This window comes from Acanthopagrus latus, chromosome 23, assembly GCF_904848185.1.
Source record: "Acanthopagrus latus isolate v.2019 chromosome 23, fAcaLat1.1, whole genome shotgun sequence".
NCBI classification, from domain to species: Eukaryota; Metazoa; Chordata; class Actinopteri; order Spariformes; family Sparidae; genus Acanthopagrus; species Acanthopagrus latus.
In genome coordinates, this window is record NC_051061.1 from 21389039 (window position 1) to 21415809 (window position 26771).

General features: G+C 44.0%; 1 protein-coding gene across 3 annotated transcripts in view; it reads left to right on the plus strand.

Annotated features, from left to right (window-relative positions):
* The first annotated feature begins 2358 nt into the window (after positions 1–2358).
* The window catches only part of gcgra (glucagon receptor a), a 38268-nt gene continuing 13855 nt past the window's right edge, over positions 2359–26771 (plus strand). For all 3 annotated transcript variants that reach the window (XM_037090166.1, XM_037090167.1, XM_037090169.1), the window contains exon 1: positions 2359–2649. The gene's annotated coding sequence lies outside the window, so the exon portion shown is untranslated. The remainder of the gene's footprint in view (positions 2650–26771) is intronic.

The following is a 26771-nucleotide window of genomic DNA, read 5'->3' on the forward strand; positions in this document are numbered from 1 at the left end:
TACCGACTCGACTTGCTTCGAATGCATCAAGCCTCTCCTGTGCTAAAAGCATTAAATCATAAGACATTTATCATAAATGGCAGAATATTTTTTTTTAATTCTTTTTTTAACATTATACTTCAGGGAGAATTCAATCCAGGAGATGATTGCTTCAGCTCTGCAGAGCTTATTGACACATTGAGGAGGTCCTTGAACCCTGTTTATGGGTAAAGTTCAACTCTGTTTATGGGCAAAGTTCATGTTAAAAGCTTATGTGTGTGTGTGTGTGTGTGTGTGTGTGTTTGTTTTGCAAGCAGAAACACAGTGTTTTGTTCAGGGATTTACTGCAACTGCTCGCAGGCCCCAGACAGTTCCATTTAAGTAACGGGAAGGATTGTATTCACGGTGCGATATGCAGCTCAAACGCACCACGTGGTGAGGTGATTGATTAGCTGCTTACCCAGAAGAGATTCCCCAGACTGTGAGTGTTAATATACTGCGAGGCTTCATAATGGGGAAACTACGATCTCCCGATTAATCCTGAAAGCGCTGACAGTATTTGATGCATTTTCAGTAGCTAATCCTCCAGCCGACCCTCCACAACCACTCACTCCACATTTTACCGTGATGCATTCTCTGCTTGCAACATAACTTCAGACACATTCAAGTATGAATATCACTCAGGAGGGTCATGAGTGTCTCAGCTTGGATTTTCTGCTGTGATCACAACAAATTCAGCCCTCATTAGCCGTAAATTATTCCAGCCCCGAATCCTCTCGAGGAGTGCATTAGTTCGACTCAGCCTTTGGTTAAAAAGAACAACAGCTTTGAGAAAAGAGACACCTGAGAGCACATCAGAGATTTTGTGTAGCGTCTCATGTCCTCTCAGCCGAAAACCTGCACCTGAACGCACCGCACAGATTACAGCCAACAGCCAACTGGCTTGTATGTTCTGCTCTGTATGAAAGGAAATAACTCTCCATACCACCAGGTAGTCTGTAATTGTCATTCATGAAGCGAACCTGGAGGTTTCCCAGCCACTCCTGCTAATATAACCACTTTTAATTAAGGATATGTCTGATACGAAATTGCCAGTGGCACAGGCGAAGAGGCAGAGGTGAAAAATGAGGAGAAGCTGAATTAAACGTATAGAATAAAGGATACTGCAACAGCAGACTCAAGGGGCTTTCCCTTCCTCTTTCATTTCTCTTCTCGTGCAAAAATTCATAAAGCCAGTTGAGACTGATTGTGCTCATTGAAAGGCTCCAGCACAGATTTGACTCGGCCAGTTGGCTGAAATTACCGGCAGTGCAAAACAAACCTCTAAAGCTGGAAACACAGACGCACGTCGACGGGTCAAAACCCCGGTCAGGTCCCTCAAATGACCATGTTTACATTTCTGTTTTTGGACGGATCTACCTACAAACTTTATTACAGCGAGCTTTAGACAGACGGAGCCAGATCAGCTGTGTCCGGTCTTCATGCTAAGCTAAGTTATGTGGCTGCTAACTGACAGTAGCTTATTTAGCTAGCCTCCAGACATTAGATCAAATCACCAACGTAGACATTAACGTAGGCAGTTTTGAGAAGGAAGAAGAACTGAAATAAAAAAAATATGACATCTCTGATTCAGCTGTATCCATGACGAATCCACTCGTGTTAAATGCTATACTGCTTTTGAAAACCTGGAGCCTACACTACCCACAATGCAACTCAATCAGATTACATGCAGCTTCCTCTGAAGGCTTCTAAAAATAGACGCAGTGGTCCTCAAGACCTGTAAACGTACATTAAAGATGTCATATCGTGCTAATTTTCAGTTTCATACTTTTATTTGAGGGTCGGGGTAGAAAAGGTTTACCTACTTTAATTTTACAGAGTGAGACATCTCACCTCTGTCCAATCTTTGGCAGGAGTTGCACACACATTATGTAAATGGGCAGGATGTAGCCAATCAGAGGCAGAGTAGGGCGGGTCATGACGGGTAAAGGTAGTGTGATCTAAAATAACATCAACTGTAAATTTCATAACATATTTGTCTATAAATATATATATTTATGTACCATCTGTTACATAGTGACACACGTGAGTTATAAGTTAAAGCATAATATGACCTTTTTATGTTCAAAACTGGTGGAATTACCCTTTAATGAGTGTTGCGCATCTTATTTATTTACATATTTATTGAGCAATACCTCATTAACACACAAAGAAACACACACACATACACACACTCACAATATTAAAACCATAAGTCCAGTCGGTGAACACACACACACACACACACACACACACACACACACACACACACACACACACACACTCTCCCTGTTAAAGGAGCGCAACTTAGCAGCTCGCGCTCACTCAGCCGCGGTACTAACCCGCAGATCTCCACCGTCTACTTTTACTTCTTTCTGTTTTTTTTTGCTCCTCTCCTCGCTACGTTTCCTGCTTTTAACCCCTTTTTTTGATTTAACACCCAGAACACACACGAGGACTTTCTCTCCGGAGCCGATCGGAACCAGGCGGTGATTTATGGTTAAAGTTGGATTTACAGCAGCAGCGGAGAGGAAATTACTGTCCGACCGCCAGCTGCCGCTCAGAAGATGAGCAGCGGTGAACTGCTGCAGGACTTCAGGGGGAAATAAGAGGATTCCCGGACTGTCAGCGGTAATTAATTTCATCTTTATTCCCTTCAGTTTGAAGAGATTGAACATGTTGTCAGTGGACGAACTCAAACTCTTTACCGAGCGCTGCGCACACGTTAATTCTCATTATTCAGGCGTGTGGTGTTTCCCTGAATCAGACTTCCAGCAGCTGCAGGTTCAGGCTGAACTTATCGCTCCTGTTCAAATGTTTCTCCTTATCTGAACCATCCTCTCTATCTGGAATCTGCCTCCCGGCCTGTGTGTGCTTTAGCTGAGTGGATGTCAAGGTAGAAATGTGACGGAGCTCAGTGTGGTGTAAAGCAATGCTGTCACTGTCCGGTTCTTCTTATTCAGCAGGAAAAAAAAAAAAGTGCATGAACACATGTGCACATCTGTCTGCATGCACGCTGCTCATTGCACAATAACAGTATTTGCACACTTGAATTATGCTGCATGGGGACAATACAACATCTGTATCTGTGCACATGTTGTCCAGTATGATCTTTTCCTCCGTTCTTGTAGAATCTAATGCAGAAATCAATCCTAGTTGTAGCTCGTAGTTTTTAAATTCTCATTGCAGTTTAGTCTTGTCACTCACGTTGTCATTTTGGATGATAATGTTCGAAGGTTTTTTAAAATATCCTGCCAGTGCGGATGAGACAGCACAAGATTTAGTTGCAGATCGTGATTAAAAAAGCACTCGATAAGTCGATAAGTTGATCATGAGGAACTGTCATCATCGGTGATATTGTGCATCGAGATGATTATCTTCACAGCGTTCTGTATTTCTGCGGGAAGACCAATTATATTATGCTTACATATTTACGATCCTTCGATTTTCACTAAAAAAGAAGTGAAACATTCGTTTTCCTGCACTTCTAATCTGTATTTTAAAGAATATTTCGATGAGTTTTGGGATCATTTCCCGAATAAGCAGGATAACTGTGACATCAGGTACATATCAAATCAAATCAGTTTTATTTATATAGCTCAAAATCACAATCACGTCGCCTCAGTGGGTTTAAAATCTGTTGTCAGCACTGATTTCAACATTAAGTCGGCTCCACCACAAACATGATGACATGTTTTGATTAGAGGGGAGATTTTACTCTATTCATGTCTTAAAGCTGTTGTTGGATTGTGTTCTCTTGCAGTGTGTTTGTTTTAATGGACTCGTGTTGTTTTTGTATTGACAAGTGCTCAGATCAAACCCCTCTGAGGGTTTTTCACATCTTGTGTTGCTCGTGTGTGTTAATCGTCATTATTTGTGTGGATGAGGTCTCCACAGAACAGAAGTCCAGACCAAAAACTACTAGACGTTGTGACCCTAAATGTACCTTACAATTGTACAAATGGCTGCACAATTGATTGAAAGGTCACTGAAAACACGAAACGACCAACACAATATCCAAATCACGAGACGCTGTTATTAAAAAAAAAAAGGTGAAATGTGTGACAAAACATCCAGCAAGTAGAAATACTGCAGTCCTGACCCGCAGATCTTGTTCTCCAAATGTCAGAAGACTTTAGTTGTGTTTTCTTTTTAAAGAAAATGAAAATCATGATGCAAAAATGATCGATCCCTCTATTCGTGAATCACATATTGATATATTTAACATTTGGTTCCTGTTGTGAAGCCTTAACTGCTGGACCAGTAATAACAAACACTGCTTTGAATAACTGAGTTATTCTGCCCTGGTTGTGCATCGGTTAACAGAATTACTACACATGTTCAGGCCTGGAAACAAGAGAGGGGAGCGCTCGAGGTGCTAATCAAATAATTAACATGATGTGTACATTTTTTATTCACACATTTAATTTTTACAAGAACATTGCTATTTTAAGGCTGGCGGCAAATTAGAGAAACGTTTTTTTTGTTGTTGTTTTTTTCCTCATCGTGTTCCAGACAGAACAAACACATTAGCGCTTGTTTGTGTTCACTGTAACACTGCAGACAAGAGAACTTAATTGTTGGGAGAGGTAATTGCTCCGGACAGATTTTGATCCTAATTAGAGCTTCTCGGGCGGCATCACGCTGGTGAGAGAACAACATGTGGCCCCATGTGCATCTTTTGCCCCACTGTATGCAGCACTGTCACATAACTAAGCTAACATATTCATTACCGCCACGACACATCTGTGCGCCCATATCTTGTCGACGCATACAGGTGAACGCCACGAGTGAGCGATGCCTTCGCTGTATGTTGTCTTTAGTGGTAATTTGCAAACGCGAGCAGGTGGCGCAGGTCCTCCGACGCATACGAAATACATATTAGAGCAGTTTAAAGCTCCTCTGCTGCTACAGTCAGCAGGGCGGACTCCTCCCGGGCGCCAGCTCCATTATGTATGTGGATGATAATGCCGAATGATAATACATGGTGAGTTGGTGGGTTTGCTTTTGCGAACAGGTTATATACATACATTTCATTCTCTCATGCATGCAGCACCTTGTGCATTCAGAGACCCTCAGCAGCGACTGTGATCTGTGGCCTCAAGGGGCTCAATTTACAAGCAGAGAGTGCTTTCTGATCCTTTCACCCCCCCAGAGTCCAGCGCGACACTGTTCAGCTCCAGTAAGGAAGGGCTGCTCCTCTGTTTCGTGGCTTTATTAGCTTTGGATGAGCATGTATGACAAGATACATTGATATTCAAATGACTCCGCTCTCCACACTCTCTCTCTCTCTGCCTGTGTAATTTTGTGCCTCGAGTGAAAAACAGCGTCTGTATTATACAGTGTGATGCGTGTAGTTGCACTTTGTCATTAAAGTGTGAGTGGTGAACATCCGTCACCTGGGCTGTTTGTTGCATCACGCTGTAAAACCACCTCTGAGATGTGTTGCTGTGTTGTGGACTGGTTCTCAAAACAAGATTAACATTTACACGCTGTCGCCTCAGCGGAGAGGACGGCTGGTCACGGCTGATCTGAATATGTAGTACGTGATGACAAGGCAAGAGGCGGCTAATCACTCGAGTCCAACTGTGCTCATGTTGTTGAGTCTCATATTCAGCCTTCAAGACTGATGCTTTTTATTTCTCTGTCTAGAAATAAGAAGTTTAAATCTCGAAGAAAAGCAGCAGGATCGACACACCTTGGAATAATTTGATCTGTGATGGAGTCAAGTGAAAGTAGTTAGTAGGTTATAAAGGTGGTGAGGGCGGCTGGACTTTATGTTTAAGCTTGTTGAAAGGGTTCGAATTGTCGGATTTCCATTGCTGATTAATCTGACAAGTATTTTCTTGATTAATCGATAATTGTTTGGTCAGTAAAATCTAAGAAATGGTGGAAAATGCTGACAAGGGTCAGAGAGGAGAAAAGAAACCCGACAATATTCACATATAAGCAGCTGAAGTCAGAGAGTTTGGACTTTTCTTCCTTAAAAAAAATTACTCAAAGGTGTTAATCGATTATCAAAATAGGTTGTTTTTTTTATTGAAACAGTGTCAGCTATTTGATTGTGTGTCCTATTTGAACCAAAGTGCACCTTTATAACCCAATGGAGTGTCTAACAGCATGAGTCAGGCTGAACTACTTTCAGCTGTTAACATTTAGCTTTCTGTCTGCGTGCTGACACTAACACAATCTATATTAAATAAGGGAAAAAGCCCCATTGAACACTATGAACTGAATAATGAAGCAGAGAAGCCTCAAGAAATATAAAATATGAAAACAGAGAAATAAAAAAGTGATCTGTGAAAATTCAAACAGAAAAAAAAAAATTAAAAAAATGGACAAATTATGAAAATGAAATGGAAAACGTTTTATTTTCAATATTATCTTTGGTTTTGGCATCTTCAGGCCTCCGTACTAAGTGTGTCTGTTGGAGGGAAAGACGAGGACGACTCATCACAGAGATCGATTTCGTCTCTTGACTCACACGTACGGAACATCTTCACAGTCGATGGCCACGTTTTGTATCTGACAGCAATTGCTTTGACCTTTTTGATGAGTGTTTTCGGGATTGACTGTCAAGTATTTAACACTGAAACGAGGGAAGAAACCTTCTAATCTAGCGCTTGAAAACCCATCGGGACGCTCCGTGATGACACAGTTCAGTACACAGTCGGCACGCCGCAGAATTGAGGTCAAAGAGAGGTGAGCGAAGCAAAGAGAGGAAGCTAGAGGACAACGCTAACAAATATCAGCCTTTTGTGGTTTCCTGAGTGTGAGCCATCCAGCGAGATGAAAGCGAGAGTGAAAGCGGGATGCATGAGAACTCGAGTGGCTTGTTTCCTGCTGCGCTCCCGTCTGCTTTTTCTTTGTAGCGCAGAGAAAAGAGCTGAGAGTTACAGAAAGGCAAAGAGATAGAGAGCTGAGCGAGCAAACAGAAGAGGAAGAACCAAAGAGAGATAATCCTCTGCCGGATGGACGTCGGCCCGTGGTGGACAGGTGTGAGCACGAGTGTTCGTTGTCAGCGCCCATCAAGTGACACGGCCGCCCTGCGAGGCTGGACGGGCGCCGACACAAACGGACCCCCGCGATGGACGCAGGAGGGCTAAGAATAGTTTCCACTACAAAGAGCTGTCACTCTGGATTGTAAGGGTCTGTCTCTATACAGCCGCCGGGCTCCACTTTAGCCCTGTGTGCCATCCAGCTCATAAAACCCTGTAGACACACACACACACACACACGCGGATGTGTACACAGTCATTGGTACATGAGTGCAGACGGACACGCTGTAGATTTGATGCACGTAATGATTAAACCATCCAGGAGTCGCAACACTGACAAAGGAAATGAAAAAACTAGAGCTGCAATGATTAATCGATCAAATTCCAGCTTTGTAAATGTGAATATTTTCTGGTTTCCTTTGACAGGAAACTAAATATCTTTGGGTTGCAGACAGAACGAGACATTTGAGGACAACAGTTTCGTACCATTCCCTGACAACTTAAAGACCAAACAACTAATCGGTTACGTGAGGAAATAATCAGCAGATCACAAACAAACACACACCAGAATCAAACATGCATCCTGTCTTTCCTCCTCTCTCATACAAACACGTATGTTTGGCACACACACGTAATCTATATGTACGGATACAAAGTGTTTATACGCGATTCAACAGGAAGGATCAGAAGCGATTTCCTTCCTGTTAGCGGCAGGAAACATCTACTGCTTATTGGATAGACATCGACTCCCACGTCGCTCCGAGCCTCGATTCTGCTGTCCGACTCTCAGGCACGAGCCGGGCTAAATGGATAATTTGAAGACTTTATTAAATCATCTCAAGTGCACCTCACGGTGTGCCAGTAGCAGAGAAACTGTCAGTTCCTTTAATGACACCTGTGGAGGGGAAAAATCAGATTACCTGCGTCTTTGATAGAACAATAAACAGATGGACCTGTTACAGCAGCAGAGAACTGCTTGTGGAAAAGGAGGATGGGCGACAGGATGTTTTTATTGAGATTCATCCAGCTGCATGGAGAAATTGCATGTTGCTGTGTGTTTCTGCAAACCGAGGTTCAGTTTCGTGCGTAACATATCAACACGAGATCACGATCGAGACCAGACGGCTGCCAAGAGACGGCGTTTCAACATGTATAGTCTTAAAAACCGCTGGATATGTTTAATGAGAGGTTGGGACATTAGTGGCAACAAAACCTGATATTTTCTGGAAAATCTTCAGCAGTCTTTGTGGCGACAGAACGAGGTGAGCCAAAACACGATCCGAACCGTAACCAAGAGTTTGTTTTTTTTTTGGTGCCTAAACCCAACCGGACCTCAAACACACAAAAATAAAACATAAAGAGACGTAAAGCTGCAACATAATGAAGTTTTGATCCATCTGTGGTTTGCAGAAACATACAACAGTTAAGGCTCAAGGTTAGATGTGCAGCTGGGAGGAGACAGGACGGGAATGAAATGTGCACAGGAGAAGTCCAGGTTCTTCTGAGCTGCGCCCTCTCGCGGTTCTGTTCCTTGACATTCATGTGTGATGCATCTATACATCACACACTGAAGCCAAACATGTCAGCGTCTTCCTTCTTCACGTCAGCCACAGTGATTAAACGTCCTGATGTTCGGCTCTCTGATCTTCTGGGCAGCATCTGTTGCCCGTCCTCTGTGTTTTCTCTCCGCTCAGAACCAGAACCAGAATCTGATGTGAAGTGAAGCACATTCCATCACTCGCTGTGGCCGGAGCGGCTGCCAGCGGCTTACCTTCCTGCCCCCATGAGCGAGCACAGACATTGTTTTGATGTTCCCGGCCGTGCTGCTGGAAAACTACAAGATGAGTCAATCTGACGTGCCAAAAGAGACGCGCGTCTCCTCACGGTGGGCAGGCCGAATTGTTTCTGCAGCGGCGGTCAGAAGGAATCAGCACTCACGCTTCAAGCTGTTGAAAGTGGTTTTGGAATTGCTTTTTTAGATATTTGTGTTTCAGCGAGTCTGTGTGTCTTGCCACAGTCAGAAAACATGATGTCACCCCCCCACCCTTTTTTTTTTTTTTAACTTAAGCTTATTCTAACGTCGTAAAGGAACCCAAAGCATCATTTGCTCCTCGGTTATGCGAGAGCTCTGCTATTTCAGCCTCGCAGCACGAAGACTCACCACATTTCGCTCTGGTTATCAGCCAGACATCAAAACACTTAAATCCTGGTTTTTGCCTAATAAGTTCAAGAAAGTCCCACGAGGAATAGTTTAAAGATGACAGCGTCCCTGTGTGTAGGAGTTTCAGAGGCGCATGTCTGAAGCAGAGGGAGATTAATTCATCCAGGAAATGTCATTAATAATGACTTTTTGAAATCACGCCTTCAAACTGAAATCCCGATTGTTCGTAATGAAACGGTCGGTAAAGAATACGAATCTCTGTTGAAACAATTATACAATCAAATGCCAGAAGTCAAATTAAATTTGTTTTGTATAAACTAAAATGTCAGTCGAGCTACTTAGGCGTAATTTTCCATTTTACACAAAAGGATAAAACTGCTGTTGGATGTATTTGTGGAAACAGCATCCGTGATTCCAACCCCGCGGGTAGTGTAGGTGTTCACCATGCTGGGGTTACAAAGACATGTGAGGGCATCGCTGGGAAATGAGCTGCTGCTGCTGAAGCACATGATGATGTCTCGTCTAAGAGCCTTAATACAATGACCTTCTTTCTCCTGTCAACAAGCTCACATAGTGTCGTAGTTACATATCATCGGGAATGAAAGACGTCTGTCCAATCACAGCGTAAAAAAAGACTCAAAAAGAACAAGAATGAAGCACAAAATGATCAAGACGAGATGTAAAATGACTACAAACTGATGCAAAATGGCTGTCAATAGATGAAAATTGTCCATGAAAGGTGGCAAACCACTGTGAAAAGTCTCAAAATGACCAGAACGAGATTAAAACAGACCAAAAAGGGGCACAAATGACTAGGAAGAGATGAGAAAAAAACTTTGAAGGGATGACAACTGGCTGTAGAAAGATGCCAAACATCTACGAACGCATAAAACGAATAGTAAGAGATGTTCAGTGGCAGTCAAAGGAAGCAAAATCTCCTCTAAGGGATGCAAAATGGCTGTAAAAAGTTGCAAATTCTCCAGAAATGAATGCGAAACAACTACAAAACGGATGCAAAATGGTTGTCAAAGGATGCAAACCCTCCACAAAGCGACACAAACGACTGTAAACAGATTCTGGAGGCGCTGAAGGAGGATCGGAAGTGGAAGCTAGTTAGCCTAGCTTAAGAATATTAGCAATAATTCCAACTAGACTGTAGAGATAGTTCATTACAACACTTGCTCCATCATCATCATCATCATCATCATCATTCAAACCCCAACAAACACATCATCATTCCTACCAACTGTGACTCATCACAATCACAATATCTGCCAAAATATTGCAATATTATTATTTTATATTGTTCGTATTGTTTGTCCTTACTCGCCTGACTTTGTCCTTGTTTACATCCCTGGACATTTCCTGTCTCTGCACTGTATCAGTCAGTCAGTAGAGACTAAGTGGCGTGAAACGATGTGCAAAAGCAAAAAAAAGAAAAACGCATTGTGATAACATGCAAAATGACTTGGATGTGTTATTCATGACCCTGTTTCCCTTCAGCTGGTTAAAACGACCACGTGGTGATTTTATGAACTATTTTTAGTGCCCGCCTACAAACATTACACCCATCAAATTACAGTAGGACATTGTCAGTCATAATAAAGAATCCACTGCCTCAAGCTTAATTCTTTTAATTGAAATTTAGACTCACCAGACGGAGCTGATAAGAAAGTCTCTTTACGGCAGGATTTAGGACGTCGTGCTGCAACATCGGCAAAGTTGGAAACAAACATTGTCTTTTGCACAGGCGACCTCAGAGCCGGCTACGATTACAAAATACAGATTTTTTTTCTTAAAGTTATAAATTTTGCCTACAGTCTCATTTACCTGTCAACACCTTTAATTGTATGAAACGAAGACGGTCTCTGGGAGTACGAGTCTTTGATATCTGAGCTCAACAGATTGATGATAATTTACTGCTCGCTCTCATATGTTAAGACTTACGTTTGGGGGGTTGTTCTGGTCCGTAGCACTCGACGGACGATCAACCTGCCCCATTACATTTAATCAGAACCGGGAGACGGGCTGAGATACGTGGCCTCGTACTCCTGGAGGTCGTGACTGGATTTATCTCCGAGGCCTCAGATAAGTCATGTTGCTCTGAGAGAAGCCGGTGGGCTGTGATGATGGAAACACTTCACCTCATCTTGCTCTGAGATGAATCACACAATCAGGCTCAATGTGGCTTATACGATTACACGCTAATGACCAACCTACACGCTCCAGTGTTGCCTGAACAAGAGGCCGCGTGTAACGTGGCTGACCGGGGGTCACCGGTGTCAAGCTGCCCATCAGATTTGAAGGATTTGAAAAGGTGGCAGCTGAGTTCATGTTTTTGGCTCGCGGCCCGTTCAGCATGTGTGTGTGTGTGTGTGTGTGTGTGTGTGTAGGGGGGAGGAAGGGGGATTTAACCTGAGGTCCGCTGGGAAGTGAATTCCTCTTCAGTGCACACAGAGACATTTCCATGTAGGGTGGAGACTGGAACAAAAAAAAAAGATTTATCGCAGGAGAATCGATAGCAGCGGAGGTGCGGCGAACGGTTTGAAAAGATAAAAGAACACAACAAGGTTTTGCTTTTCTCTGAACTGCTTTGTGAACCCTGGGGGAGGCAGCGGTATTGAGCCATTCTCTGTTTGTTCAGATCCACATTGGCGAGGCACTAAAAATACCCCCTCCCCCTTCCTCCCTCGCAACGTGTGTGGGTCGAGGGTCAAGTGCAGCTGGTTTTTGCTCCCCAGCGTGGCCCATTATCACACCACAGAGCACAAACGGCAGCTAGCTCGACGGCAGCGCAACTGGAAAGTGTCACAACCGTTCCTCTGCCACGGGCTTTGGATCACACGTCGTCCACATGGTCCCCCTCCTCCTCCAGCCAAACACAAATGATCTGTGACCTCTGGCGCGCTGCTCATTTTGGAGTGAAGGGATTACATGTAAGACAGAGCGTCGCTTAAATCCGACTAAAAAAAAAAAAAGCAGTTGCTTTAGTCTCCTTACTCAAATATAGAAAATAATACGTTAAAAGCAACGGGATCAAAACAGGAAGATCAACAAGGTTAAAGCAAAAAGAATGAATCGATAATGGATTCATCTAAAATGGCAGATAAAGCTTGTTGTTTCTAAATAAACTGATTTCGTGTCCCCGGGCGTCTATATGTTGTCGTGTTTCCGTCTGAAAGAACAGAGTGAATCTAATAACTGTGGTTTTTCTGTTAGTGAGCTTCTCACGCGACGAACGCAGCCGGAGGGAAAATGCTTCCGGTCAAAAACACAAATGAGCTGCTGCTAATGTACATTTATTGATCGGACACACGTTAGATTACATCACTAGCTACAGATTTATAAGCCTTAGAAATGGTTAATCTGAGCCACTCAGCAGAATAAACAACCCTTTGAGTTTATTTCTTGTTCGCTTTTTAACACCTCCTTAACGATCTGCAGAGGCCAAACCACCCGTCCACTAAAAAAAAAAAGAAAAAACATTGCTCATGAAATGGATCAGGACTTCACAGTGTTTCTTGTGGGTTTTGGATCCAACACAGCTGTAGATCATCATTTGGCTTATTGACCTCGAGCAGTAAATGTGCCAGAATAACATTTAAAATCGATGGAGCCACAGAGGGAGGCTCGGCTCGCTTTCCCCCTCCAGCTTTAGGAGGAGCTGTGCACAGTCGCAGGGGTACCGATTGTATTTCTTAACTTCAGTCTGAGTGCAGCTCACGCGCGATGAGCTACAGCGACATACAAAGTCGATGGGAGTGGAGACAATTCCCACTTCTGGGGGGGATAAAGAACAGAGCGTCTTTTTCTGAAGCGCAATTCTGTGAGATAACTTCATCAGTGTTAAAGAATATAAAGGACGGAGGAAAAACCTTTTGTTTAATTGATGCAGAAAGAAAAACAACATGTTAATTGTCATCAAATATGGAGTCGTATGAGTCAAATCAGCTCAAGGAATAGTTGAGGGGAAATGTTTTTATTCTCTTTCTTATTGAAGGTTAGATTGACAACACTCAGCACAAAGACAGGAAGCAGTGAAACAGCTTGCCTGGATCTGCCTTCCAGCATCTCGTTTGCTTAATTCAGATAAAAACCGAAGTGTAAAATGACGTGGGTTTTTTTTTTGCTGTTATGCGCCTAAAAACTTTCTGTCACATAACCTCCCATGAAACTTTGAATTAGTCGCTTCTTTGCCGTGTAAAATATTTCACTTCCTGCGCCTTGAGTTTCAGCGGGCGTGTTTGCTGACACTCACATCGCTGCTGCTAATAATCGCCGAGGTCTCCGTTAAGGCGAGCTGCTCCGGCTAAAATAGAAGCGCTTCTTTGAAACACACGATCAATAATTTATCAGTTATAGGTTCTGTTCTGCCTTTTAGTGATCTCGGGGTGGTGGAGAGGGATGGTGACCCTCCTGACATCACTCCTACTGTAACCTCGAGAAAATACGTTTTTATAAAAGCAGGCGTCCAGGAAGCAGTTAGCTGACATCACACACACACACAAAGAGCTCACTCTTCTCTGCACACCTGTGTTGGACAGCTCCCGTTCATTCATTCATCAGTTCACATAATTGCAACACTTAGCTCGGACTGCGATTTCAGCACTTCACGATACGCTGACTGCTCTTGGCGCTCCGCCGCTCCGTCTCCTCCGACAGAGCGCCCAGATTGTTCTCTGCTGTCGGGAGAGCGCGGTGCTCTCAATCACCGACCGCTGTATTCCAACTAACGGCGCCGTTTGGGCCAAACTGTGCCCTGGAGCTCGCCGGGACTATTTACGAACTCAGCTGAACTCTCCCCAAAAAGCATCGCTCCCAAACTGTCCGTGTTTTTATCCAAAGTTGGTCGTACACATAATTCTGGTGCTTCATAACTTCAACATGTCGGCCTTGGATGGTCTTCGTTAAGTCGACATGTTTTTTACTTTTATTCTCTGGCATTTGTAAGTGATTGCGGTCGTCAACACTGCTGCTGTGCTGCAGACTCAGGCTAATATCTTCCAGACCGGCGTTTTTTCATCTGTTACCTTCCAGTGAATGCGAGCTTTCTCCCGGGTCTTCAGTGGTGCTGATTGTTAGTCGGAGTCGAAAAACAACATGTCCTCTTGCGTCACCGGAGAGACTGCTGATGTCAGTGTGTCTCTGACCCGAAGGGGCTGGACTCGAAATGCTGTGTACACAGCGGGAGACATTGACCTCCATCCACATGTAACACACTCACACTCCCAGCTGAGGGCTGTCACAAGAGCGCAGGAAACACCCACCAGGGCTAGTGTTGGTTTTAGTGACTTAATCAGACCTTTGTACAAAAACGGCTTTGACAAATATGGAAATGTTGCTTCAGGCTTGCTAAAAAAAACCCATGTTTGCCAAGAATAGTCCAAAATTACACGTCAGAGTCCCTCTAAGAGATTCGGTGACAAATATCAGCAAATGTTTGAAGCTTTGAACCGGCATGTGCACCAGAAGTCCTCCCATGTTGAATGTAGTTGATCCTCTGCACAGTTTGGTAAATTCTTGAAAAGAAGTAGTTCGTACAACGTGTTGACATCACGTTCTCACCCCCAACTCATCAAACTTGGCAGCCAGCTCAGAGCCCTGGAGCATCAAACTGTGACGCTCTACCTGCACCTCCAGCGTCCGTTTTGCACCTGACGGGCTCCACAGGCAAGCCAGCGCTAATATCTAGCATACATCATCCGGTTAGACTTTCAAAATAAAGCGTGCTGACAAACACATCACATTGTACGACATATTAAGATGCTTGGATTGTTAACCTCAACAAACAGTCACGGTTTGGTTTGGTTTCCCCCCAAAGAACCAACTTGGTTGGTTTAGGAAAATATGATACTTTGGGTTAAAATAACACAATAACCCTGATAATTTAAATACGGGGAGAACGGTGCACAGTCTCTCCTGGAAGGCATTCACGGTGTTGCATTCAAATGACAGAAACTGTTGAGAAACTGTGTAAAAAGGGAGCGAAGAGAACTAGAGAGAGAAAAGTTCCAACCCTGGCTCGTCTCTCACAACAGCTGGCCAATCGCAGCGTGAGGTGTGAGTAAACGTTGGCTTGTCAGTTTTAGGAAAATCAGAGAAATGGTCGGACACGGCCCCAAAAAATCCGATGTTGAAAAGGTGTGGGTGATGCTCCTGCTGAGCTGCCATCCTTTGTTTTGTTCCCCGTCAGAACGTTTTTTTTTAATAACGGGATTTTTTCCCTCACTTGAATCGAGGGTCACATCCACTGAGGTGATGTGATTGTTATTTTTTGGCTGTAGACATAAAGATTGATTTGATTTTTAGAAGTTGCATGCTAACATGTTAACAGGGCATACTGTTTCCCTTGTTTATCATCTTAGTTTAGCTGTTTGCATGCTAACATCTGCTAGCGATCCTTAAACACAAAGCAGAGCTGAGACTGATGGGGATTGTTGAGCGTGTATTCATGCACAAACCAAAGTTTTGGACAGGAAGTCGAAGCTCCAACAACGTTTGCTGCATAAATATCAACTTTATTTTCAGACGCAAGCCTAAATGCTTTTGTCTGACAGTGAAATGACACTTTATCCTAAAGTTTCACTGACCTCCATCTGACTGTTTTCCTTCTCCGTGAACCTACGAAGTCGGTGGAATCTCTTCTCTGCACTCACATCCCTGGAGACCTGCCAGGTGACAAGATAACAGAACAATAAAACATAGTTTGAGGAGGAAGTTTGAAAAGTTTGAATCATTAAAAATAGAAAAAATACACTCTAATATCGTAACCGTCCTGTCCCGTCACATATTGTACTCTGAAGTCTGTGTGGGAACAGCTCGGGGAGCGGAGATGTTATAGTCATCACAACCAAGCCAGTGGAAAAGTTCACTTTGTATTAAAATCATAACAGAAGTTGTGGGGTATCGAATTCCTTTCAGCATTTTTCAGCTATTCAACCTTCATATTATCCTGATGATGTTCACAATTAGATCTTATCTGTAGTTTTTCTGCTCCATGTGTTGATTTATATATGAGACAGATTCCCCTCAAACATTCTTCTGCGGTTTATTTATCACCTGCTGTGAGATCGGAGGCATTTATTTTCCCTTCACGCCTCCTCCTCACCTGTCTGCTGCTGCTTCTTCTTCTTCTTCTGCACGGTGATTCACGCCTGCTGCCTCACCTCCACAGCTCCCTGCTGTCAAACCTCATTTCCTCCTCTACTTTAAAGAGCTCACATTAACTATCCTCCCTCCCCCCCCAACACACACACTGACTGAGCTGCGTTGTCATAAACCAAACACATCAAATATTCATTGTACGCTAACACACCGCTGCTGTGGAGTCTCGCAGGACCGCCTCCACCTCACGGCCGTCTCTCCGGCTTTAGTTATCAGCACAGCAGATCTTATGTGCAAACACGAGCGAGACGCTGACATTTATATTTAATCACCCTCGTTTGTACGCCAGGTTTGTTTAAGGACACTACAGAGTGTCACATTTTATAGAAGCTGTGAAGCTGCAGTTTAAATGTAAAGACCCCATGTGGAGATCAGGTGCTGAAGGGTTAATGTACAGAGAGCGAATGTGTTCAGTGAAGAGTCCTCATAAGGCAAGAAGACGTGTGTGTGTGTGTGTGTGTGTGTGTGTGTGTGTGTGTGTGTGTGTGTGTTCATCTGTTTTACTGCCCAATTAGTCTCTGTTTGCTGATTACATTACCTGCACTGCATAGGCAGCTGAATGCTTTCAGCAGCTGGGCTTCGGCGGGTCGACACAACTGCAGCTGCGGCAGAACTTTATGACAGCGCGCTGACTTGTGTTTACCTTCTGTTGTTCTTCGCTTTACACCAACGGCTCCTCGTTTCTTTTTTTACCAGTTTAAACAGGATTTTATGTCCATCTCATCCCCGAGCGTCTAAATACAGGTCAGAGTAAAACGTGAAGCGATCCTTGTGACACTTTGTTGTTGTCTTTAATCTGGTTATGTTTTGGCAGAAAAACCTTTTGGCTCAGTTCAGGAGAAGATGTTTACTTGGTTGACATCCAGACATCTCAATAAAAAATATCCGTGATGAGACGTGATGCTTACAAATGTTGAAACACTGATTCAAACCGCGGTCTCTCTTGGCAGCCATCTTGTCTAGCTGCCATCTCGCTGTGAATATTTAGTTTTGTTAATCACAGAGGTTTTGTGTTTTGTAGATTTGTAACTGGCTTCAAGCTTCTCAAATGTGAAAATGTTCTGTTTATTTAATATACAGTTTTGCAAATCTTGGACACTTTCTTGTGTTGATTTTTTAATGTTATGTTGTGTCAATGCTGCGTTTATGGTCTGGTCAGGTTCAGGCACATAAACCACTTGGTTAGGCTTCAGAAAAGTCTTGGCTTAAAATACCAGTTTTAGTTCCCACAAACACGACTGAAAACCAACCTGACATCTAGTTAAAAACTCTCTGATGGTTTCAGCTCATGCAGATGTGATTCGAACATGACATGACACATTTTTAGACCGAGTTTAGACATTTTAGACAAACAAATGAATCAGCTGCGTCTTCAGTCCCGACTACAGTCACTCTGGCCATTGACTTCACCGTGTTGTAGCCGTGCAGAAGCCTCCACATGAACTGCAGGAGACTTTGGATGTATTCTTAATGTTCCTGACCTATATTACATCCACAGTTACATCTGCTCCTCCCCCCCTCGCTCACTCTGCTGCTCGCTGTTGCGTGTCATGTTAATATCTTGGAAGCGTACTTTCTCATGAGCGAACGGAGATGTTGCCCAGTGCACGTCAGCCCTGCTCTGTGACGAGAGGCAGGGCATGTTGTTCTGCAGTATATAAACTGCACATCCAGCGCACGGACATGGGAAAAAGATAAAGCTGTGGGTCCCGTCTGCCTAATTAATGCCTGAAAACAAACCAGGCCACACACGTTTGACGACGCACGTACATGGATGAGCTCTCTGTTTGTCTTTTCCAACCGCATCGCATTCCGAACACAATCGCTTGTGTTTGCAGATAACGTCTGCTGCCGAGGCCTCGATTGTTTTGTGTGGTTAATTTGTCCGTGAGTGGGGTCAGTCGCAGCGAGTGAACCCGGAGCTCTTCATGGGAGAATAAATGACACTTGAGGCCTATTTAGGTAACTGCTGCGAGCGAAACTGTGCGAGCCAGCGAAACAAAAGCGTTAGCGTAGCCGCCAACAAATGGGACACCCCTGGCTACCTGTAATTATTTTGGGAACATTACGGAGTTTACATAATGACGGCTGTGAGCATCTCCTGCAGAGTGTGTGTTTGTGTGGGTGTGTTCGAGCCGACCGGCGGCACGTAATGTGAGCACAGCCGAGTAGATGGAGACGATACGTTTCTTTGCTTTCTCTGGCAAGTGTTCATAAGCAGCTGAGTTCATTCAGATTAAGGATGATACGGATGCTGAGAGGAGGGAAGTGGAGTGAGATAACGCAGATCAGGAGGAGCGGCGGTGAAGAGGAGGAGGGGCCGCGGCAGCCGAGTGAAATGGAGATAAATCACCTCGATTTACTTTGTTTCGCGATAGGAATGCGTGTTTAAGATCCCCCGACTCGGACGTCTGCTTAAAGCCAGGTTATAGATAATTCATGGTGGACGTCCGCTGAGCCAGGATCTGCATTCATATATAAGTAATGTAAGTGTAGGATTATTTCTCTCAGGGCTTGATGGGATCCACTTTTTATTTATTTTTTTTTTTTTTGCTGCTTGGGATGACATTACTGTCAGCTGTGAGGAACTTCAGACTCACCAGTTATTTTAGGGACCTGCCACACACACACACACACACACACACACACACACACACACATTGAATCACTGTCGAGGCTGAGGGTTAGACTGTCTGTAACCAGCTGGGGAAATCTTGGTGAGCAAAGTAATAAAGCAATAAATCACCAGCTTGTAGTTGAAATTAAACGATAATGTTGATGTTATTTGATCTTTTTGTTATCATCAACAAATCAAGAAGACCAGAATCAACAGTGGACTCACTATTACACCTGTAACAAGGACCGAAGCCTGAAATGTCTGGAAAACACTTTAATATCGTAAATGTCTTATGAGGTAATAATACAAACTTTTCTCCGTAAGTGAGTAAACAAGCTGTTCTCAGAGGGAAATAAGCTCCCCAGAACATTGTTTGAAGCTAGAAAGGTGGCGGGGTCAGCCACATATCAACAAAGTGAACCAGTGTTGTCCTTTAAGATCCTTTAAGTTTGTTCATTCAGTCGTGAAATCAAAGAAAAGTGTGTTTGTTTAGTTTGTTTAGGCCTCAGTGACGATCTCTCTCTTCTCAGTGACATTTCTTCCCCCGAAACTACAAAGTGCATCTTCAACTGAAAACATCACAAGTCCCGCATTCAAAATATTTAATGTAGTGAATGTAAAGTGCAGGTTGTTTACAGTGGCTTGATTCAGACGGAGGAAAGTATTTTTCAGTTACAAAATCTGACAAAGGAAAGAATAAACGATCACTTTAATGCGTATAAATTAAGGAAACAGTTAAATAGTTGCCACAAAGGCTCAGTGATGACACAGAATGGCTCCATTATTATAATAATTTAATTGTTAATTTGAATTGTTCCATATATTGTATAGATGTAAAGACACTGAGGAGGAGTTTTAGCTTTTGCAGGAGATTCAGCTCAGACTCAAATGATCATTCCAGCGCTGAGTGCCTCATATGATCGCGTATATTTACTTTCCACCACTGTACACACAGTAAGTCACCATGACAGTGTTGTTTCTTCCCCTCGACATGTGACATGTGGCGGATTAAAGGACTGTCATAGCGAGGCTGCAGACACAAGTCGTTAGCGGGATAAATTCGCTGCCGGTCGCCTCGGGGGGAGATTTGACAATCATAAAGAAACAGTAACAGCATCATCCTCTCTGTCGCAGGAGTGATTCAGCCCAACAGTCAATTCATGAATGCTCCCACATCTACTGGGGTGTCTGTTTTCTCTGCAGCAGAAGAAAGATGTGAAGTGTTTACTCGACTTTCTTTACATGATCTACAGTGAAAGTGATCTTTTAGACATGAACGCTCCTCTCCTGCAGCTTCTCCCTGATAAACGACGTCCCTTCTCTCTCGCTTTGCTAAATATGGCTTCATATATTCAGTGTATCTACGTATGGGGTCCACGATGCTGCGCAGCCACTGGATACGACAGGGGGATTACTGCACGTAAACGCACCGTCCATAAGATCTCATGGTACAGCGGAGCCGTGTGGAGACGAGGTGCAGGGATCACCCAGGCCTGTTCATAATCCAGAGGGTTTGTTTGGATTTACCTTGTAAACCTTAAATATTACAGAGGGCATCGCAGGCGGTGCCTCTGGTGGACGTTTGCATTAATCATATACTGCTCAAACCTGCTGCGCTGTGTGGGAATATCTCTGAATGTGGAAGGAAGGAAGTAAAGTGAGTTAATGTGCGTCCTTTGTGTCTTTATCTCTCCGTCGGTCTCCTCGCTTGGTGTTTGTTTTGTTTATCGAGGCTGTTTCTCATTTCCTCACTTTTTTTTTTCTGTTTATGGTATTTATTTTTTACAATCCCATCAGTCGCACAGCATCCATCATGAGAAGTCTCATTAGTGTAGAAGCGAGGCGATGCCAATCTGGGTGCTCGACGTCTCCTGAAAGTGTTAATCGTCGCTCTCTGAAGTTTTCAGATCGGCTGTGCGACTCTGCGGTGAGATTTTTGCTCGTACAGTAACTTTACATTCTGCTCAGAGATGGTGAATCTGTATTTGTTTATTTCCCTTTACAGATCTTGTCCCTGCTGGACTTAATTAGGCAGGTTTATCGTGTGGTCTCGTTCAGATAACAGTGTTTGTTTGTCAAACAGAGGCCGTGGCCCTGAACTCGAGGCCTTATCAGGAGTTGTACATTGTCAGAGCATCAGACGAAGAGCCCTTAAATGTCTTGTTTAAAGACTGAGGCAGTCTGACGCTCTGGTTTCGTTCCTGATCCTAACTTCTGCTGTCACAGAATCACTCAGCTGCTGGAACACAGTCAACACTTTTGCCGTTTGTTTCCAACCACATCCTTAAAACGTAAAAGGCCTGTTGATACCACGAACTGAGCAGCTGTACCGCGCTCCTCTGGCACCGATAACACTTCCAGTAAATGTCAAAGTAAGGGCTGTTTTCTGTTCGCGGGCGGCTGAATCAGTGTGTTTGACTCGTCATGCTACCTTGCGGGTGGCGACAGGTGAAATTGCTGCTTCGCTCCGCGCTCGCTTTGTTTGCACCAGATCGCAGGCAATCGGTGCGAGTGTCACAGGGAGATTTATTACTGTGACAGAGCGCTCCTTTGGCTGTTCTCGTGGAGATGTTCGGTCATAACTCACTGGTTTGCAATTGCCTGCGATTGGACGTAAGAATTTCAAGGAGCTGAATCGGCTCAGATTGTAAAAGATTCTTCAGTTTGATGCTCAGGTGGGCGATCAGTTACCTGGAGGCGGAGGAGGTGACACTTGAGTACAAAACTTTGGATGCACAGAACAATTTACTTGCAAAGTAACTTTAGCTGCAGCACCGTGTTTCTGTAGTTGCATGATGTGGAAATACAACTGAAAGTACAGCACAAGTACTTAACCAGTCTGATTCTGCTTCCTGCTCCTTTTATGGTTCAGATTCCTGGCATATTATTTTGTGGTGCATATTGTGAAGACACGTATAGACACGAGCTGCCCGTGGTCGAGGCCTGCGCGCGGTCCAGCTTCACGGCTGTTGAGACGTAAATTGAACGTTGGATGTTTTTGTTGAAGCGGGTGGGTTACCACAGAAACAGCGCAGACCTGCAAGCAAAACCGATGATGTAGATATCGTCTCGAGTCCTTTTTTTTTTTTTTCCCTGCGTCCCCCCGGTGCCAGCCACGTCAGGGAATATCAACAAGTACCCAGGCGGAGAGCAGAGAGCTCAGTGCTGCTCTGGTTTGAAGCTCGGACAGATTTGTTCCTGCCGAGCTCAGACGATCGCAGGCGGCTCTCTGCAGGATGTCTCGTCCCGCTCCTTGCTGGAACTGGCAAACAATTTCGGACCCGCTGTAATTACACTGCGGTCTCACAATCAGGTTTTAATCTCAACTAATCTCTGTTCACTTTGTGGTGAGAGGTTACAGCACAGTTGGGAACTGTTGGCTCGTGTTGTCAGGAGGTGTTATTGGCCTGCTTGGCTCAGGATCAATAATCCTCTTTAACAGCACTGTGCTTTGTGCGAGGGGGAAATTCTAACTATGTTGTGATGGAGAGCACAGTCCTGGTCCTGGCACCACAGAAGAGGTTCACTCGAGAGGAAAACTTGAATATTCAGCACTTAAATCAACTCAAATTAGCCGCGGAGAGAAGGATTGATTAACTGAGGGTATTATCGTAGATCAATGTGTCCAGCTTCTCATCCGTGATATGGGGCTGGAAAGCTTTTCAGTACGATCAGATTGTGTGTTGCAGCCACACAAACAGCATGGAGGGACGGAGCTGATTCTTTAGAGATGAAAAATAAAAATAACTTGTATTTATTGATACCAAAATTGCTCCACATTGGACCTTATTGTCACCTACACACCCTCGAGAGTGCAATCAGGTGCAGTTGCAAAAATACCCAGTTGGCAACCACAAATAGGACAGAAACACCATTACAGGCAACAGAAACCAGCCGTCTGTCATCATGACATACATATATCATATGTAAATGTTACGATGTCAGATGTTCCTGTTAGTTGTTTCATATAATGAGGAAAACACATGTTAAAGTTCTCCCTGGCTGCTCTGAACGCACCTTTTCCAACTGTTTTTTTTTCTGCCTTCACAACGATCTGATGACATTTTGATGACGGCTCGTTCGTTTTCCCCCCCGGGCGCTGAAAGTACGAGGACGCGACCGTCCACCGGTCTGTCTGTTCGTACTGAGGTGATAAACGCCGACCGTGACTCCCGATCTGGTTCATATTTTATGGAGAAAATGTTTTTGTCCTCCGGCTCTTCTGTCATAGATATCTCTACTTGTAACCTCTAACTGCTGCCGTTTGGTGTTTAGCTCAGTTAGCCCTGCAGTTTGCGGTCCTGTTAGCTGACCACGGGCCTCAAACCTGCTAATTGAGCTAACTAAATAAGTTTCCTGATGATGCAAAAGACATTTTTCTCCCTAAAATATGATCCAGTTAAGTTATAAAGTTGTGTGTTTGCATAGTAATCAGGGAAGTTCAGTGCACCGTCACCACGAGGGTGAGAAGCACTGGGAGCTGCACCAAACGACCAGAACCAGCGCCAGACTGAAGCTTATTTCACGTTATAACGTTCTCCTTCAGTGTTTAATAGGCGGCTGTAAAACTGTGTTTATATGTCACAAACACTCTCCACTCTGCCGAGGCTCCGGTTACCTTTTATATCAGGGGAGTTGAGCTTTTTTGGCTTCACGTCGCCACCGAGCAGCTGTCGTCTGAGCGGGTCTCTGCCTCCGACACCGTATCCAGATTTCCCTCATTAGGTCCGCGGTGCTTTGGGTCAAACATTTGTCCAATCAGAAAGCAGGATTTTAGGAAGTTGGGTCCTTAAAGAGACAGACGATGTGTTTCAGATGATGAACTCAGGCGCGACATAATAGCCCACAAAAAAAAAATGAATAGAGATACTTTAGTGGAGTCCCAGATTAAAATAAAGAGCTGGAAATTGGCTTAATAGTTCCACTTAAATGTTTTTATAACTTTTTTTATTTGATTAGCTATTAATTAATGATAATCTTTAAATATGCTCTGTGTGGGAATCACACTCTCTCACACACCATCGCAACGTAACTGTGACCAAGATATTTAAGTTTTACATTCAGAAAATGTAGATTCTCTTACTCTCTAGTCGTTGAATGTTTCTGTTACATATCGACCAACTTTCTGAGATATCTGCAATACGCTTTTATCGTTCTCGCTCCATGTCTAACTTCTATCTTCGCTATGTATATGACAAATGCAGGAAGAGTGTAGGATGGCGAGCATAACTTATAATCGAAGGCTCCCTGTGGGGTTGTTGTTGCCTCGCGGCGGCTCACAGGTCCACTGAACGCCTCCCACACACATGCCCAATGTTCAGAACATGCAAACAGCTACATACACTCACACACAATACAGGTGCACATAAAGCGTTACACAACAGGCTGTCATTGTTCCGCACCCACGTGCATCACGCGTGACCTCTGCGTGTTTATCAGAACATGTGAGTAACGTAGAGGAGGACAATGGCTGACGGAGGCGGCGTTGAGCGAATCGAGCCGCCCGGGGGTCGGTGGAGCTGTGACAGCCGGGCGCTGACGGGTCGCTCTCTGACCTGAACCGCTGCTCCTCGTGTGTTTTCACCCGTCGTATTCGCGCTGAATAATGAAAGTACCCTGACATGGGTGGCCGATGAAAAGATCTTTTCAATACCGACTGCAGGCTGTAAATACTTCATGTTTCCTCCCCGCGGTGAAAAAACACCTCCTGATAAGTGGGGTGAGGAGACAGGTGATGAATAATCAAACACTTCTCCCGAGTGCTGCTATTAAAATCTTGTGGGTCACTTTGTACACGTTATTATTTTGAGATGTTCGACGTTACGGTATTGTGGACATTGAAATCACTATAATCCCTGGGTTACTTTTTAAATGTAGCAGATTAGCAGTCGTAGCACGAGGATGATGGTGGTGACTGGATGAGATCTGGGTGGATGCGAGGAGGTTTAATCAGGTTAGCTCAAGATTTCGTCAAGACGTCGGTTCTTCTGCTGCTCACCCGTCGATCTTCAGGTGTGCAAAAGCTGCACTCAGAATAAAAACTCTCGCACATGAGGAGCAGCTTCATCAAACATTTCTTTTAAACGCTCACGCTCACGGAGGCACTAGGTGTGCGAGAGACGAGCCGACGAGCTAAATCGCTCGACTTGACACATTTTCCAAACAGCATTTTTGCAGCAGAGAAGCTCCAGCAGGCAGCCAACCAGTCGCCCAGCCGCTCGTGTCATATCTTCTAACTAATGCGACGTGACCTGACACGACTGAATCCCGCAGTCAGACTGACCAAATTAGGCGAAGGCCGCGATGAGCCAGGGGTTACTCGGTTGTTAGCGAGCGAACGGAGTATATACAGCGTGTTTTAATACGCTTCACAGGCACGTCCAGGGTCAGACAGACTGGGTGAAAGAGACATAGCTGCTGTTTTTTTTTTGTTTTTTTTTAAGGCTCTGTTCTCCATCCAACAGGTCTTGCTGATGATCGTGCTATTACTGTGATTATTATAATGAATATCAGCAACTCGTTTGTTCCTTTGTGTTGTTGTACAGTTACGGCTGAAAGTTCCTCATCCTGTGTCGTTTTGTAACGTTTGGCATGTGGCACTGAACCCGAAAATCAAACGTAATCACTGTCCTGATTTCATATCTCATTTGCTGATGTGTGTTCTGGTAAAGTAGGACGTCAACAGGAAGCTGTCATCAGGATGAACTTCCTGTTGTTTCAGATCTGATGGTACTGAGGTTCTGCTGATTTCACGGTTAGAATCTCCTTCGGTTTTAAAGAAACATCGCCCTCAAAAGACACGTCTGAAAATAGCTTACGCATGAAATCAGATGTCGGGATGCAGCAGTTAACCTATTTCACAGTCAACCACAGTTCAAGATGTCATGTTTTTGTACCTGTGAAGGCCTGACGCATGTTTCTGTCCTTCATTTCTCAAAGTATCTGTGAGCTGAGAGTTGCTCCTATTAACAGCCTGACAGGCAAAACACCTTCTGGAGATCATTTTTACTGAAAACTAAAAACATTGACCCGATTCTTTGTTTAGTTTCATGCATCATTCTGCACTGAAGCACATGGATTTACTATTTTATACTTTTTCAAAAGCAAACAGGGAAAAATGTTCTTTGGACAAAATGCAACAAAAACCCCAATTCAAAATATATTTTATCCTTAGTGTTGAAGAAAATACTGAACTGTAGTCCTTGTTTTCTTGGTTCAGTAGCTCTCCAGTCTCTCGGGACATGAAACAAGCTACAACTTGTCTTTTGTTTTCATTTAATCTTCTTCTAAATGACACTAACACATCAGGACAGTGTCCACTGCAGTTAGATGAAGAGGGGGGGCGATAAACTCAACTGGGAATGTGGTCATTATAAATTACCCCGGGCATATTTCTTTGTGATTATAATCTCTGGCAATAATTTCATCTCAATACATTTGGGACGATGTATACGCAGATACCCATCTGTCTTTAACAGGCCGATAACGTCGCACTCTAATTGAAATCTGTGGTCGCTGCATCCCATCAGCGCACAAACCAGCCTCCGTATGCTGTACGTTCAATCATGGGAACAGTCCTGAAAAAAAATCCTGAGGAAGGCTGGAAATGAGTTCAAAGTAGACGTCAGGTCAGAGTTATGATATTTGGCTGCAGGACATCACAGAGAAAGAGAGACTGACCACACCAGAGAAGAGTTTTACAGCGTCACATGTCGGAGGCTGATGGAGTGTTCGCCTGGTAACAGATCATCGTGCTATCAAACCGAACATCGGGTCGGTCACGCCTAGATTTAACCTGCGTCTTCCTCACAGC